This window comes from Pseudophryne corroboree, unplaced genomic scaffold (genome assembly GCF_028390025.1).
Source record: "Pseudophryne corroboree isolate aPseCor3 unplaced genomic scaffold, aPseCor3.hap2 scaffold_271, whole genome shotgun sequence".
Classification (NCBI taxonomy): Eukaryota; Metazoa; Chordata; class Amphibia; order Anura; family Myobatrachidae; genus Pseudophryne; species Pseudophryne corroboree.
The window spans coordinates 294627-311433 of NW_026969372.1; positions in this window are offsets into that span (position 1 = coordinate 294627).

The window sequence follows — 16807 nt, forward strand, 5'->3', positions numbered from 1 at the left end:
GGAGGCTTTAAAATTTTCTTTCTAGTGTCCTTCGTTTGGGAGAAAAATGCAATGGTACAAGACAGCTTTTCCTTGCCAATATATCTCTTTTGCAAAGAGCTGCGCATTGGAAAATTCAGGGCTATGTCGTGTAGATGATGGCCTAACAGGAGGCTTTAAAATTTTCTTTCTAGTGTCCTTCGTTTGGGAGAAAAATGCAAAGGTACAAGACAGCTTTTCCTTGCCAATATCTCTCTTTTGCAAAGAGCTACGCATTGGAAAATTCAGGGCTATGTCGTGTAGATGATGGCCTAACAGGAGGCTTTAAAATTTTCTTTCTAGTGACCTTCGTTTGGGAGAAAAATGCAAAGGTACAAGACAGCTTTTCCTTGCCAATATCTCTCTTTTGCAAAGAGCTGCGCATTGGAAAATTCAGGGCTATGTCGTGTAGATGATGGCCTAACAGGAGGCTTTAAAATGTTCTTTCTAGTGTCCTTCGTTTGGGAGAAAAATGCAATGGTACAAGACAGCTTTTCCTTGCCAATATCTCTCTTTTGCAAAGAGCTGCGCATTGGAAAATTCAGGGCTATGTCGTGTAGATGATGGCCTAACAGGAGGCTTTAAAATTGTCTTTCTAGTGTCCTTCGTTTGGGAGAAAAATGCAAAGGTACAAGACAGCTTTTCCTTGCCAATATCTCTCTTTTGCAAAGAGCTACGCATTGGAAAATTCAGGGCTATGTCGTGTAGATGATGGCCTAACAGGAGGCTTTAAAATTTTCTTTCTAGTGTCCTTCGTTTGGGAGAAAAATGCAAAGGTACAAGACAGCTTTTCCTTGCCAATATCTCTCTTTTGCAAAGAGCTACGCATTGGAAAATTCAGGGCTATGTCGTGTAGATGATGGCCTAACAGGAGGCTTTAAAATTTTCTTTCTAGTGACCTTCGTTTGGGAGAAAAATGCAAAGGTACAAGACAGCTTTTCCTTGCTAATATCTCTCTTTTGCAAAGAGCTGCGCATTGGAAAATTCAGGGCTATGTCGTGTAGATGATGGCCTAACAGGAGGCTTTAAAATTTTCTTTCTAGTGTCCTTCGTTTGGGAGAAAAATGCAAAGGTACAAGAAAGCTTTTCCTTGCTAATATCTCTCTTTTGCAAAGAGCTGCGCATTGGAAAATTCAGGGCTATGTCGTGTAGATGATGGCCTAACAGGAGGCTTTAAAATTTTCTTTCTAGTGTCCTTCGTTTGGGAGAAAAATGCAAAGGTACAAGACAGCTTTTCCTTGCCAATATCTCTCTTTTGCAAAGAGCTACGCATTGGAAAATTCAGGGCTATGTCGTGTAGATGATGGCCTAACAGGAGGCTTTAAAATTTTCTTTCTAGTGTCCTTCGTTTGGGAGAAAAATGCAATGGTACAAGACAGCTTTTCCTTGCCAATATCTCTCTTTTGCAAAGAGCTGCGCATTGGAAAATTCAGGGCTATGTCGTGTAGATGATGGCCTAACAGGAGGCTTTAAAATTTTCTTTCTAGTGTCCTTCGTTTGGGAGAAAAATGCAAAGGTACAAGACAGCTTTTCCTTGCCAATATCTCTCTTTTGCAAAGAGCTACGCATTGGAAAATTCAGGGCTATGTCGTGTAGATGATGGCCTAACAGGAGGCTTTAAAATTTTCTTTCTAGTGACCTTCGTTTGGGAGAAAAATGCAAAGGTACAAGACAGCTTTTCCTTGCCAATATCTCTCTTTTGCAAAGAGCTGCGCATTGGAAAATTCAGGGCTATGTCGTGTAGATGATGGCCTAACAGGAGGCTTTAAAATGTTCTTTCTAGTGTCCTTCGTTTGGGAGAAAAATGCAATGGTACAAGACAGCTTTTCCTTGCCAATATCTCTCTTTTGCAAAGAGCTGCGCATTGGAAAATTCAGGGCTATGTCGTGTAGATGATGGCCTAACAGGAGGCTTTAAAATTGTCTTTCTAGTGTCCTTCGTTTGGGAGAAAAATGCAAAGGTACAAGACAGCTTTTCCTTGCCAATATCTCTCTTTTGCAAAGAGCTACGCATTGGAAAATTCAGGGCTATGTAGTGTAGATGATGGCCTAACAGGAGGCTTTAAAATTTTCTTTCTAGTGTCCTTCGTTTGGGAGAAAAATGCAATGGTACAAGACAGCTTTTCCTTGCCAATATATCTCTTTTGCAAAGAGCTGCGCATTGGAAAATTCAGGGCTATGTCGTGTAGATGATGGCCTAACAGGAGGCTTTAAAATTTTCTTTCTAGTGTCCTTCGTTTGGGAGAAAAATGCAAAGGTACAAGACAGCTTTTCCTTGCCAATATCTCTCTTTTGCAAAGAGCTACGCATTGGAAAATTCAGGGCTATGTCGTGTAGATGATGGCCTAACAGGAGGCTTTAAAATTTTCTTTCTAGTGACCTTCGTTTGGGAGAAAAATGCAAAGGTACAAGACAGCTTTTCCTTGCCAATATCTCTCTTTTGCAAAGAGCTGCGCATTGGAAAATTCAGGGCTATGTCGTGTAGATGATGGCCTAACAGGAGGCTTTAAAATGTTCTTTCTAGTGTCCTTCGTTTGGGAGAAAAATGCAATGGTACAAGACAGCTTTTCCTTGCCAATATCTCTCTTTTGCAAAGAGCTGCGCATTGGAAAATTCAGGGCTATGTCGTGTAGATGATGGCCTAACAGGAGGCTTTAAAATTGTCTTTCTAGTGTCCTTCGTTTGGGAGAAAAATGCAAAGGTACAAGACAGCTTTTCCTTGCCAATATCTCTCTTTTGCAAAGAGCTACGCATTGGAAAATTCAGGGCTATGTAGTGTAGATGATGGCCTAACAGGAGGCTTTAAAATTTTCTTTCTAGTGTCCTTCGTTTGGGAGAAAAATGCAATGGTACAAGACAGCTTTTCCTTGCCAATATCTCTCTTTTGCAAAGAGCTGCGCATTGGAAAATTCAGGGCTATGTCGTGTAGATGATGGTCTAACAGGAGGCTTTAAGATTTTCTTTCTAGTGTCCTTCGTTTGGGAGAAAAATGCAAAGGTACAAGACAGCTTTTCCTTGCCAATATCTCTCTTTTGCAAAGAGCTACGCATTGGAAAATTCAGGGCTATGTCGTGTAGATGATGGCCTAACAGGAGGCTTTAAAATTTTCTTTCTAGTGTCCTTCGTTTGGGAGAAAAATGCAAAGGTACAAGACAGCTTTTCCTTGCCAATATCTCTCTTTTGCAAAGAGCTACGCATTGGAAAATTCAGGGCTATGTCGTGTAGATGATGGCCTAACAGGAGGCTTTAAAATTTTCTTTCTAGTGACCTTCGTTTGGGAGAAAAATGCAAAGGTACAAGACAGCTTTTCCTTGCTAATATCTCTCTTTTGCAAAGAGCTGCGCATTGGAAAATTCAGGGCTATGTCGTGTAGATGATGGCCTAACAGGAGGCTTTAAAATTTTCTTTCTAGTGTCCTTCGTTTGGGAGAAAAATGCAAAGGTACAAGAAAGCTTTTCCTTGCTAATATCTCTCTTTTGCAAAGAGCTGCGCATTGGAAAATTCAGGGCTATGTCGTGTAGATGATGGCCTAACAGGAGGCTTTAAAATTTTCTTTCTAGTGTCCTTCGTTTGGGAGAAAAATGCAAAGGTACAAGACAGCTTTTCCTTGCCAATATCTCTCTTTTGCAAAGAGCTACGCATTGGAAAATTCAGGGCTATGTCGTGTAGATGATGGCCTAACAGGAGGCTTTAAAATTTTCTTTCTAGTGTCCTTCGTTTGGGAGAAAAATGCAATGGTACAAGACAGCTTTTCCTTGCCAATATCTCTCTTTTGCAAAGAGCTGCGCATTGGAAAATTCAGGGCTATGTCGTGTAGATGATGGCCTAACAGGAGGCTTTAAAATTTTCTTTCTAGTGTCCTTCGTTTGGGAGAAAAATGCAAAGGTACAAGACAGCTTTTCCTTGCCAATATCTCTCTTTTGCAAAGAGCTACGCATTGGAAAATTCAGGGCTATGTCGTGTAGATGATGGCCTAACAGGAGGCTTTAAAATTTTCTTTCTAGTGACCTTCGTTTGGGAGAAAAATGCAAAGGTACAAGACAGCTTTTCCTTGCCAATATCTCTCTTTTGCAAAGAGCTGCGCATTGGAAAATTCAGGGCTATGTCGTGTAGATGATGGCCTAACAGGAGGCTTTAAAATGTTCTTTCTAGTGTCCTTCGTTTGGGAGAAAAATGCAATGGTACAAGACAGCTTTTCCTTGCCAATATCTCTCTTTTGCAAAGAGCTGCGCATTGGAAAATTCAGGGCTATGTCGTGTAGATGATGGCCTAACAGGAGGCTTTAAAATTGTCTTTCTAGTGTCCTTCGTTTGGGAGAAAAATGCAAAGGTACAAGACAGCTTTTCCTTGCCAATATCTCTCTTTTGCAAAGAGCTACGCATTGGAAAATTCAGGGCTATGTAGTGTAGATGATGGCCTAACAGGAGGCTTTAAAATTTTCTTTCTAGTGTCCTTCGTTTGGGAGAAAAATGCAATGGTACAAGACAGCTTTTCCTTGCCAATATATCTCTTTTGCAAAGAGCTGCGCATTGGAAAATTCAGGGCTATGTCGTGTAGATGATGGCCTAACAGGAGGCTTAAAAATTTTCTTTCTAGTGTCCTTCGTTTGGGAGAAAAATGCAAAGGTACAAGACAGCTTTTCCTTGCCAATATCTCTCTTTTGCAAAGAGCTACGCATTGGAAAATTCAGGGCTATGTCGTGTAGATGATGGCCTAACAGGAGGCTTTAAAATTTTCTTTCTAGTGACCTTCGTTTGGGAGAAAAATGCAAAGGTACAAGACAGCTTTTCCTTGCCAATATCTCTCTTTTGCAAAGAGCTGCGCATTGGAAAATTCAGGGCTATGTCGTGTAGATGATGGCCTAACAGGAGGCTTTAAAATTTTCTTTCTAGTGTCCTTCGTTTGGGAGAAAAATGCAAAGGTACAAGACAGCTTTTCCTTGCCAATATCTCTCTTTTGCAAAGAGCTGCGCATTGGAAAATTCAGGGCTATGTCGTGTAGATGATGGCCTAACAGGAGGCTTTAAAATGTTCTTTCTAGTGTCCTTCGTTTGGGAGAAAAATGCAATGGTACAAGACAGCTTTTCCTTGCCAATATCTCTCTTTTGCAAAGAGCTGCGCATTGGAAAATTCAGGGCTATGTCGTGTAGATGATGGCCTAACAGGAGGCTTTAAAATTTTCTTTCTAGTGTCCTTCGTTTGGGAGAAAAATGCAAAGGTACAAGACAGCTTTTCCTTGCCAATATCTCTCTTTTGCAAAGAGCTACGCATTGGAAAATTCAGGGCTATGTCGTGTAGATGATGGCATAACAGGAGGCTTTAAAATTTTCTTTCTAGTGACCTTCGTTTGGGAGAAAAATGCAATGGTACAAGACAGCTTTTCCTTGCCAATATCTCTCTTTTGCAAAGAGCTGCGCATTGGAAAATTCAGGGCTATGTCGTGTAGATGATGGCCTAACAGGAGGCTTTAAAATTGTCTTTCTAGTGTCCTTCGTTTGGGAGAAAAATGCAAAGGTACAAGACAGCTTTTCCTTGCCAATATCTCTCTTTTGCAAAGAGCTACGCATTGGAAAATTCAGGGCTATGTAGTGTAGATGATGGCCTAACAGGAGGCTTTAAAATTTTCTTTCTAGTGTCCTTCGTTTGGGAGAAAAATGCAATGGTACAAGACAGCTTTTCCTTGCCAATATATCTCTTTTGCAAAGAGCTGCGCATTGGAAAATTCAGGGCTATGTCGTGTAGATGATGGCCTAACAGGAGGCTTAAAAATTTTCTTTCTAGTGTCCTTCGTTTGGGAGAAAAATGCAAAGGTACAAGACAGCTTTTCCTTGCCAATATCTCTCTTTTGCAAAGAGCTACGCATTGGAAAATTCAGGGCTATGTCGTGTAGATGATGGCCTAACAGGAGGCTTTAAAATTTTCTTTCTAGTGACCTTCGTTTGGGAGAAAAATGCAAAGGTACAAGACAGCTTTTCCTTGCCAATATCTCTCTTTTGCAAAGAGCTGCGCATTGGAAAATTCAGGGCTATGTCGTGTAGATGATGGCCTAACAGGAGGCTTTAAAATTTTCTTTCTAGTGTCCTTCGTTTGGGAGAAAAATGCAAAGGTACAAGACAGCTTTTCCTTGCCAATATCTCTCTTTTGCAAAGAGCTGCGCATTGGAAAATTCAGGGCTATGTCGTGTAGATGATGGCCTAACAGGAGGCTTTAAAATGTTCTTTCTAGTGTCCTTCGTTTGGGAGAAAAATGCAATGGTACAAGACAGCTTTTCCTTGCCAATATCTCTCTTTTGCAAAGAGCTGCGCATTGGAAAATTCAGGGCTATGTCGTGTAGATGATGGCCTAACAGGAGGCTTTAAAATTTTCTTTCTAGTGTCCTTCGTTTGGGAGAAAAATGCAAAGGTACAAGACAGCTTTTCCTTGCCAATATCTCTCTTTTGCAAAGAGCTACGCATTGGAAAATTCAGGGCTATGTCGTGTAGATGATGGCATAACAGGAGGCTTTAAAATTTTCTTTCTAGTGACCTTCGTTTGGGAGAAAAATGCAATGGTACAAGACAGCTTTTCCTTGCCAATATCTCTCTTTTGCAAAGAGCTGCGCATTGGAAAATTCAGGGCTATGTCGTGTAGATGATGGCCTAACAGGAGGCTTTAAAATTTTCTTTCTAGTGTCCTTCGTTTGGGAGAAAAATGCAAAGGTACAAGACAGCTTTTCCTTGCCAATATCTCTCTTTTGCAAAGAGCTACGCATTGGAAAATTCAGGGCTATGTCGTGTAGATGATGGCCTAACAGGAGGCTTTAAAATTTTCTTTCTAGTGTCCTTCGTTTGGGAGAAAAATGCAAAGGTACAAGACAGCTTTTCCTTGCCAATATCTCTCTTTTGCAAAGAGCTACGCATTGGAAAATTCAGGGCTATGTCGTGTAGATGATGGCCTAACAGGAGGCTTTAAAATTTTCTTTCTAGTGACCTTCGTTTGGGAGAAAAATGCAAAGGTACAAGACAGCTTTTCCTTGCTAATATCTCTCTTTTGCAAAGAGCTGCGCATTGGAAAATTCAGGGCTATGTCGTGTAGATGATGGCCTAACAGGAGGCTTTAAAATTTTCTTTCTAGTGTCCTTCGTTTGGGAGAAAAATGCAATGGTACAAGACAGCTTTTCCTTGCCAATATCTCTCTTTTGCAAAGAGCTGCGCATTGGAAAATTCAGGGCTATGTCGTGTAGATGATGGCCTAACAGGAGGCTTTAAAATTTTCTTTCTAGTGTCCTTCGTTTGGGAGAAAAATGCAAAGGTACAAGACAGCTTTTCCTTGCCAATATCTCTCTTTTGCAAAGAGCTACGCATTGGAAAATTCAGGGCTATGTCGTGTAGATGATGGCCTAACAGGAGGCTTTAAAATTTTCTTTCTAGTGTCCTTCGTTTGGGAGAAAAATGCAAAGGTACAAGACAGCTTTTCCTTGCCAATATCTCTCTTTTGCAAAGAGCTACGCATTGGAAAATTCAGGGCTATGTCGTGTAGATGATGGCCTAACAGGAGGCTTTAAAATTTTCTTTCTAGTGACCTTCGTTTGGGAGAAAAATGCAAAGGTACAAGACAGCTTTTCCTTGCTAATATCTCTCTTTTGCAAAGAGCTGCGCATTGGAAAATTCAGGGCTATGTCGTGTAGATGATGGCCTAACAGGAGGCTTTAAAATTTTCTTTCTAGTGTCCTTCGTTTGGGAGAAAAATGCAAAGGTACAAGACAGCTTTTCCTTGCCAATATCTCTCTTTTGCAAAGAGCTACTCATTGGAAAATTCAGGGCTATGTCGTGTAGATGATGGCCTAACAGGAGGCTTTAAAATTTTCTTTCTAGTGACCTTCGTTTGGGAGAAAAATGCAAAGGTACAAGACAGCTTTTCCTTGCCAATATCTCTCTTTTGCAAAGAGCTACGCATTGGAAAATTCAGGGCTATGTCGTGTAGATGATGGCCTAACAGGAGGCTTTAAAATTTTCTTTCTAGTGACCTTCGTTTGGGAGAAAAATGCAAAGGTACAAGACAGCTTTTCTTTGCCAATATCTCTCTTTTGCAAAGAGCTGCGCATTGGAAAATTCAGGGCTATGTCGTGTAGATGATGGCCTAACAGGAGGCTTTAAAATGTTCTTTTTAGTGTCCTTCGTTTGGGAGAAAAATGCAATGGTACAAGACAGCTTTTCCTTGCCAATATCTCTCTTGTGCAAAGAGCTGCGCATTGGAAAATTCAGGGCTATGTCGTGTAGATGATGGCCTAACAGGAGGCTTTAAAATTTTCTTTCTAGTGTCCTTCGTTTGGGAGAAAAATGCAAAGGTACAAGACAGCTTTTCCTTGCCAATATCTCTCTTTTGCAAAGAGCTACGCATTGGAAAATTCAGGGCTATGTCGTGTAGATGATGGCCTAACAGGAGGCTTTAAAATTTTCTTTCTAGTGTCCTTCGTTTGGGAGAAAAATGCAAAGGTACAAGACAGCTTTTCCTTGCCAATATATCTCTTTTGCAAAGAGCTGCGCATTGGAAAATTCAGGGCTATGTCGTGTAGATGATGGCCTAACAGGAGGCTTTAAAATTTTCTTTCTAGTGTCCTTCGTTTGGGAGAAAAATGCAATGGTACAAGACAGCTTTTCCTTGCCAATATCTCTCTTTTGCAAAGAGCTGCGCATTGGAAAATTCAGGGCTATGTCGTGTAGATGATGGCCTAACAGGAGGCTTTAAAATTTTCTTTCTAGTGTCCTTCGTTTGGGAGAAAAATGCAAAGGTACAAGACAGCTTTTCCTTGCCAATATCTCTCTTTTGCAAAGAGCTACGCATTGGAAAATTCAGGGCTATGTCGTGTAGATGATGGCTTAACAGGAGGCTTTAAAATTTTCTTTCTAGTGTCCTTCGTTTGGGAGAAAAATGCAAAGGTACAAGACAGCTTTTCCTTGCCAATATCTCTCTTTTGCAAAGAGCTACGCATTGGAAAATTCAGGGCTATGTCGTGTAGATGATGGCCTAACAGGAGGCTTTAAAATTTTCTTTCTAGTGACCTTCGTTTGGGAGAAAAATGCAAAGGTACAAGACAGCTTTTCCTTGCTAATATCTCTCTTTTGCAAAGAGCTGCGCATTGGAAAATTCAGGGCTATGTCGTGTAGATGATTGCCTAACAGGAGGCTTTAAAATTTTCTTTCTAGTGTCCTTCGTTTGGGAGAAAAATGCAAAGGTACAAGACAGCTTTTCCTTGCCAATATCTCTCTTTTGCAAAGAGCTACTCATTGGAAAATTCAGGGCTATGTCGTGTAGATGATGGCCTAACAGGAGGCTTTACAATTTTCTTTCTAGTGACCTTCGTTTGGGAGAAAAATGCAAAGGTACAAGACAGCTTTTCCTTGCCAATATCTCTCTTTTGCAAAGAGCTGCGCATTGGAAAATTCAGGGCTATGTCGTGTAGATGATGGCCTAACAGGAGGCTTTAAAATTTTCTTTCTAGTGTCCTTCGTTTGGGAGAAAAATGCAATGGTACAAGACAGCTTTTCCTTGCCAATATCTCTCTTTTGCAAAGAGCTGCGCATTGGAAAATTCAGGGCTATGTCGTGTAGATGATGGCCTAACAGGAGGCTTTAAAATTTTCTTTCTAGTGTCCTTCGTTTGGGAGAAAAATGCAAAGGTACAAGACAGCCTTTCCTTGCCAATATCTCTCTTTTGCAAAGAGCTACGCATTGGAAAATTCAGGGCTATGTCGTGTAGATGATGGCCTAACAGGAGGCTTTAAAATTTTCTTTCTAGTGACCTTCGTTTGGGAGAAAAATGCAAAGGTACAAGACAGCTTTTCCTTGCCAATATCTCTCTTTTGCAAAGAGCTGCGCATTGGAAAATTCAGGGCTATGTCGTGTAGATGATGGCCTAACAGGAGGCTTTAAAATTTTCTTTCTAGTGTCCTTCGTTTGGGAGAAAAATGCAAAGGTACAAGACAGCTTTTCCTTGCCAATATCTCTCTTTTGCAAAGAGCTACGGATTGGAAAATTCAGGGCTATGTCGTGTAGATGATGGCCTAACAGGAGGCTTTAAAATTTTCTTTCTAGTGTCCTTCGTTTGGGAGAAAAATGCAAAGGTACAAGACAGCTTTTCCTTGCCAATATCTCTCTTTTGCAAAGAGCTACGCATTGGAAAATTCAGGGCTATGTCGTGTAGATGATGGCCTAACAGGAGGCTTTACAATTTTCTTTCTAGTGTCCTTCGTTTGGGAGAAAAATGCAAAGGTACAAGACAGCTTTTCCTTGCCAATATCTCTCTTTTGCAAAGAGCTACGCATTGGAAAATTCAGGGCTATGTCGTGTAGATGATGGCCTAACAGGAGGCTTTAAAATTTTCTTTCTAGTGACCTTCGTTTGGGAGAAAAATGCAAAGGTACAAGACAGCTTTTCCTTGCTAATATCTCTCTTTTGCAAAGAGCTGCGCATTGGAAAATTCAGGGCTATGTCGTGTAGATGATGGCCTAACAGGAGGCTTTAAAATTTTCTTTCTAGTGTCCTTCGTTTGGGAGAAAAATGCAATGGTACAAGACAGCTTTTCCTTGCCAATATCTCTCTTTTGCAAAGAGCTGCGCATTGGAAAATTCAGGGCTATGTCGTGTAGATGATGGTCTAACAGGAGGCTTTAAGATTTTCTTTCTAGTGTCCTTCGTTTGGGAGAAAAATGCAAAGGTACAAGACAGCTTTTCCTTGCCAATATCTCTCTTTTGCAAAGAGCTACGCATTGGAAAATTCAGGGCTATGTCGTGTAGATGATGGCCTAACAGGAGGCTTTAAAATTTTCTTTCTAGTGTCCTTCGTTTGGGAGAAAAATGCAAAGGTACAAGACAGCTTTTCCTTGCCAATATCTCTCTTTTGCAAAGAGCTACGCATTGGAAAATTCAGGGCTATGTCGTGTAGATGATGGCCTAACAGGAGGCTTTAAAATTTTCTTTCTAGTGACCTTCGTTTGGGAGAAAAATGCAAAGGTACAAGACAGCTTTTCCTTGCTAATATCTCTCTTTTGCAAAGAGCTGCGCATTGGAAAATTCAGGGCTATGTCGTGTAGATGATGGCCTAACAGGAGGCTTTAAAATTTTCTTTCTAGTGTCCTTCGTTTGGGAGAAAAATGCAAAGGTACAAGACAGCTTTTCCTTGCCAATATCTCTCTTTTGCAAAGAGCTACTCATTGGAAAATTCAGGGCTATGTCGTGTAGATGATGGCCTAACAGGAGGCTTTAAAATTTTCTTTCTAGTGACCTTCGTTTGGGAGAAAAATGCAAAGGTACAAGACAGCTTTTCCTTGCCAATATCTCTCTTTTGCAAAGAGCTGCGCATTGGAAAATTCAGGGCTATGTCGTGTAGATGATGGCCTAACAGGAGGCTTTAAAATTTTCTTTCTAGTGTCCTTCGTTTGGGAGAAAAATGCAATGGTACAAGACAGCTTTTCCTTGCCAATATCTCTCTTTTGCAAAGAGCTGCGCATTGGAAAATCCAGGGCTATGTCGTGTAGATGATGGCCTAACAGGAGGCTTTAAAATTTTCTTTCTAGTGTCCTTCGTTTGGGAGAAAAATGCAAAGGTACAAGACAGCTTTTCCTTGCCAATATCTCTCTTTTGCAAAGAGCTACGCATTGGAAAATTCAGGGCTATGTCGTGTAGATGATGGCCTAACAGGAGGCTTTAAAATTTTCTTTCTAGTGACCTTCGTTTGGGAGAAAAATGCAAAGGTACAAGACAGCTTTTCCTTGCCAATATCTCTCTTTTGCAAAGAGCTGCGCATTGGAAAATTCAGGGCTATGTCGTGTAGATGATGGCCTAACAGGAGGCTTTAAAATTTTCTTTCTAGTGTCCTTCGTTTGGGAGAAAAATGCAAAGGTACAAGACAGCTTTTCCTTGCCAATATCTCTCTTTTGCAAAGAGCTACGGATTGGAAAATTCAGGGCTATGTCGTGTAGATGATGGCCTAACAGGAGGCTTTAAAATTTTCTTTCTAGTGTCCTTCGTTTGGGAGAAAAATGCAAAGGTACAAGACAGCTTTTCCTTGCCAATATCTCTCTTTTGCAAAGAGCTACGCATTGGAAAATTCAGGGCTATGTCGTGTAGATGATGGCCTAACAGGAGGCTTTAAAATTTTCTTTCTAGTGTCCTTCGTTTGGGTGAAAAATGCAAAGGTACAAGACAGCTTTTCCTTGCCAATATCTCTCTTTTGCAAAGAGCTACGCATTGGAAAATTCAGGGCTATGTCGTGTAGATGATGGCCTAACAGGAGGCTTTAAAATTTTCTTTCTAGTGACCTTCGTTTGGGAGAAAAATGCAAAGGTACAAGACAGCTTTTCCTTGCCAATATCTCTCTTTTGCAAAGAGCTGCGCATTGGAAAATTCAGGGCTATGTCGTGTAGATGATGGCCTAACAGGAGGCTTTAAAATTTTCTTTCTAGTGTCCTTCGTTTGGGAGAAAAATGCAAAGGTACAAGACAGCTTTTCCTTGCCAATATCTCTCTTTTGCAAAGAGCTACGGATTGGAAAATTCAGGGCTATGTCGTGTAGATGATGGCCTAACAGGAGGCTTTAAAATTTTCTTTCTAGTGTCCTTCGTTTGGGAGAAAAATGCAAAGGTACAAGACAGCTTTTCCTTGCCAATATCTCTCTTTTGCAAAGAGCTACGCATTGGAAAATTCAGGGCTATGTCGTGTAGATGATGGCCTAACAGGAGGCTTTAAAATTTTCTTTCTAGTGTCCTTCGTTTGGGTGAAAAATGCAAAGGTACAAGACAGCTTTTCCTTGCCAATATCTCTCTTTTGCAAAGAGCTACGCATTGGAAAATTCAGGGCTATGTCGTGTAGATGATGGCCTAACAGGAGGCTTTAAAATTTTCTTTCTAGTGACCTTCGTTTGGGAGAAAAATGCAAAGGTACAAGACAGCTTTTCCTTGCTAATATCTCTCTTTTGCAAAGAGCTGCGCATTGGAAAATTCAGGGCTATGTCGTGTAGATGATGGCCTAACAGGAGGCTTTAAAATTTTCTTTCTAGTGTCCTTCGTTTGGGAGAAAAATGCAAAAGTACAATGCTGCTTTTCCTTGCTAATATCTCTCTTTTGCAAAGAGCTAGGCATTGGAAAATGCAGGGCTATAACGTGTAGATGAAGCACTAACAGGAGGCTTTAAAATTTTCTTTCTAGTGTCTTTCGTTTGGGAGAAAAATGCAAAGGTACAATGCTGCTTTTCCTTGCCGATAACTCTCTTTTGCAAAGAGATAGGCATTGGAAAATGCAGGGCTATAACGTGTAGATGAAGCACTAACAGGAGGCTTTAACATTTTCATTCTAGTGTCTTTCGTTTGGGAGAAAAATGCAAAGGTACAATACAGCTTTTCCTTGCCGATATCTCTCTTTTGCAAAGAGCTACGCATTGGAAAATTCAGGGCTATGTCGTGTAGATGATGGCCTAACAGGAGGCTTTAAAATTTTCTTTCTAGTGTCCTTCGTTTGGGAGAAAAATGCAATGGTACAAGACAGCTTTTCAATGCCAATATATCTCTTTTGCAAAGAGCTGCGCATTGGAAAATTCAGGGCTATGTCGTGTAGATGATGGCCTAACAGGAGGCTTTAAAATTTTCTTTCTAGTGTCCTTCGTTTGGGAGAAAAATGCAAAGGTACAAGACAGCTTTTCCTTGCCAATATCTCTCTTTTGCAAAGAGCTACGGATTGGAAAATTCAGGGCTATGTCGTGTATATGATGGCCTAACAGGAGGCTTTAAAATTTTCTTTCTAGTGTCCTTCGTTTGGGAGAAAAATGCAAAGGTACAAGACAGCTTTTCCTTGCCAATATCTCTCTTTTGCAAAGAGCTACGCATTGGAAAATTCAGGGCTATCAAATCTAACTACATCAGAGAAGGCCAGGTACCCTACACCATAACAGGGGGTTTGAAATTTTGACTTGTCTACTTAAAGATCAACAAAATCTGATAACAAGGTCAATTAAGTCCCTGGGTGGGATTGAACCACCAACCATTTGGTTAATAGCCTTACACACTAACTGATTGCGCCACAGCGACACTTTGCAAAAGTACATACTGACAAAGGCTAATAAGCATTCATCTAGAACGATTCCTAGAAACATTTTAAAAAGTCAATAATGTGGAGAGTTTTTGTAAGATGTTACTTCCATCAACAAATTAAGAAACATATTGGTACTTTCCCATGACGAGTGAGTGCTTCAGGATCTTTTGCACTTACATGTGCAGCAGAGTACTGTAATGGAAGCATGCTGGGTCCATAACCCAGAGGTAGGTAGATTGAAACTATCCTCTGCTATATGCATTTTTTTTGTTCATTAAAGTAATCCAAAACTGGGATTGATATTTTAGCTTTTATTTTTACTTAAAGTACAATAACTTTTACCATTTTAATTTGTTTTAATAGTATATTGACAGTATTGTTTTCTTTCAAAAATCCAATTAATTTTCTTTACCCGATTATTAAAATGGTAACTGACAAAAACAAACTACATTGTCACCAGAAGAGCAATACAAAATGTACAAGTGATATATTAAAATCATCTTTCCAGCTTGAATTTCAATGATGCATTGGGGCAACGATTTTGTGAGAAACATCTTCACCCTTAAATAAAGATTTTCTTAATTCCTTACCTGTGTGCTAATTAGATATCACCTTGTTTTCACATTAAACAGACTTCCACATGAGAAAGCAGCAAGGATGCAGTGGCGTTAATGTTTCCTGGTGTCAACCTGTATTATTTCAGTAGATATTGAAATGAGGATGCATCTTGCTGCCTTTCCAATGAAGCAAGTTTAATTTAGTAATAGGTGAAAAACCATCCCTACAAAGGTGTTAATCAGAGACTTGGCTTTGTGGACACTTTTCAGAGAACAAATTTGTTAGCATAAAAATAAAGCCAGAAAATGAAGAGCTGTTAAATCACTCAATTGGATTTTTTTGCCAGCATATTTCTTTTTCTCTGCAACCCACTGCTAAATTGTGCTTCCTAGCTGTTTTTATAAAATCACTGAATCAAATCTAACTCTGATTACATCAGAGAAGGCCAGGTACCCTACACCATAACAGGGGTTTTCGAAATTTTGACTTGTCTACTTAAAGATCAACAAAATCTGATAACAAGGTCAATTATGTCCCTGGGTGGGATTGAACCACCAACCTTTTGGTTAATAGCTGTACACACTAACTGATTGCGCCACAGCGACACTTTGCAAAAGTACATACTGAAAAAGGCTAATAAGCATTCATCTAGAACGTTTCCTATAAAAACTTTAAATAGTCAATAATCTGGAGAGTTTTTGTAAGATGTTTCTTCCATCAACCAATGAAGAAACACATTGGTACTTTCCCATGATGAGTGAGTGCTTCAGGATCTCTTGCACTTACATGTGCAGCAGAGTACTGTTATGAAAGCATGCTGGGTCCATAACCCAGAGGTAGGCAGATTGAAACTATCCTCTGCTATATGCATTTTTTTTGTTAATTAAAGTAATCCAAAACTGGGATTGATATTTTTGCTCTTTTATTTTTACTTAAAGTACAATAACTTTTACCATTTTAATTTGTTTTAATAGTATATTGACAGTATTGTTTTCTTTCAAAAATCCAATTAATTTTCTTTACCCGATTATTAAAATGGTAATTGACAAAAACAAACTACATTGTCACCAGAAGAGCAATACAAAATGTACAAGTGATATATTAAAATCATCTTTCCAGCTTGAATTTCAATGATGCATTGGGGCAACGATTTTGTGAGAAACATCTTCACCCTTAAATAAAGATTTTCTTAATTCCTTACCTGTGTGCTAATTAGATATCACTTTGTTTTCACATTAAACAGACTTCCACATGAGAAAACAGCAAAGATGCAGTGGCGTTAATGTTTCCTGGTGTCAACCTGTATTATTTCCGTAGATATTGAAATGAGGATGCATCTTGCTGCCTTTCCAATGAAGCAAGTTTAATTTAGTAATAGGTGAAAAACCATCCCTACAAAGATGTTAATCAGATACTTGGCTTTGTGGACACTTTTCAGAGAACAAATTTGTTATCATAAAAATAAAGCCAGAAAATGAAGAGCTGTTTAATCACTCAATTGGATTTTTCTGCCAGCATTTTTCTTTTTCTCTGCAACCCACTGCTAAATTGTGCTTCCTAGCTGTTTTTTTTATAAAATCACTTAATCAAATCTAACTCTGATTACATCAGATAAGGCCAGGTACCCTACACCATAAGAGGGGTTTTGCAATTTTGACTTGTCTACTTAAATATTACCAAAATCTGATCACAAGGTCAATTACGTCCCTGGGTGGGATTGAACCACCAACCTTTTGATAAATAGCTGAACACACTAACCGATTGCGCCACAGAGACACTTTGCAAAAAGTACATACTGACAAAGACTAATAAGCATTCATCTAGAACGTTTCCTAGAAAAACTTTAAAAAGTCAATAATCTGGAGAGTTTTTGTAAGATGTTTCTTCCAGCAACCAATGAAGAAACACATTGGTACTTTCGCATGATGAGTGAGTGCTTCAGGATCTCTTGCACTTACATGTGCAGCAGAGTACTGCACTGGAAGCATGCTGGGCCCATAACCCTGAGGTAGGCAGATTGAAACTATCCTTTGCTATATGCATTTTTTTTTGTTCATTAAAGTAATCCAAAACTGGGATTGATATTTTAGCTTTTATTTTTACTTAAAGTACAATAACTTTTACCATTTTAATTTGTTTTAATAGTATATTGACAGTATTGTTTTCTTTCAAA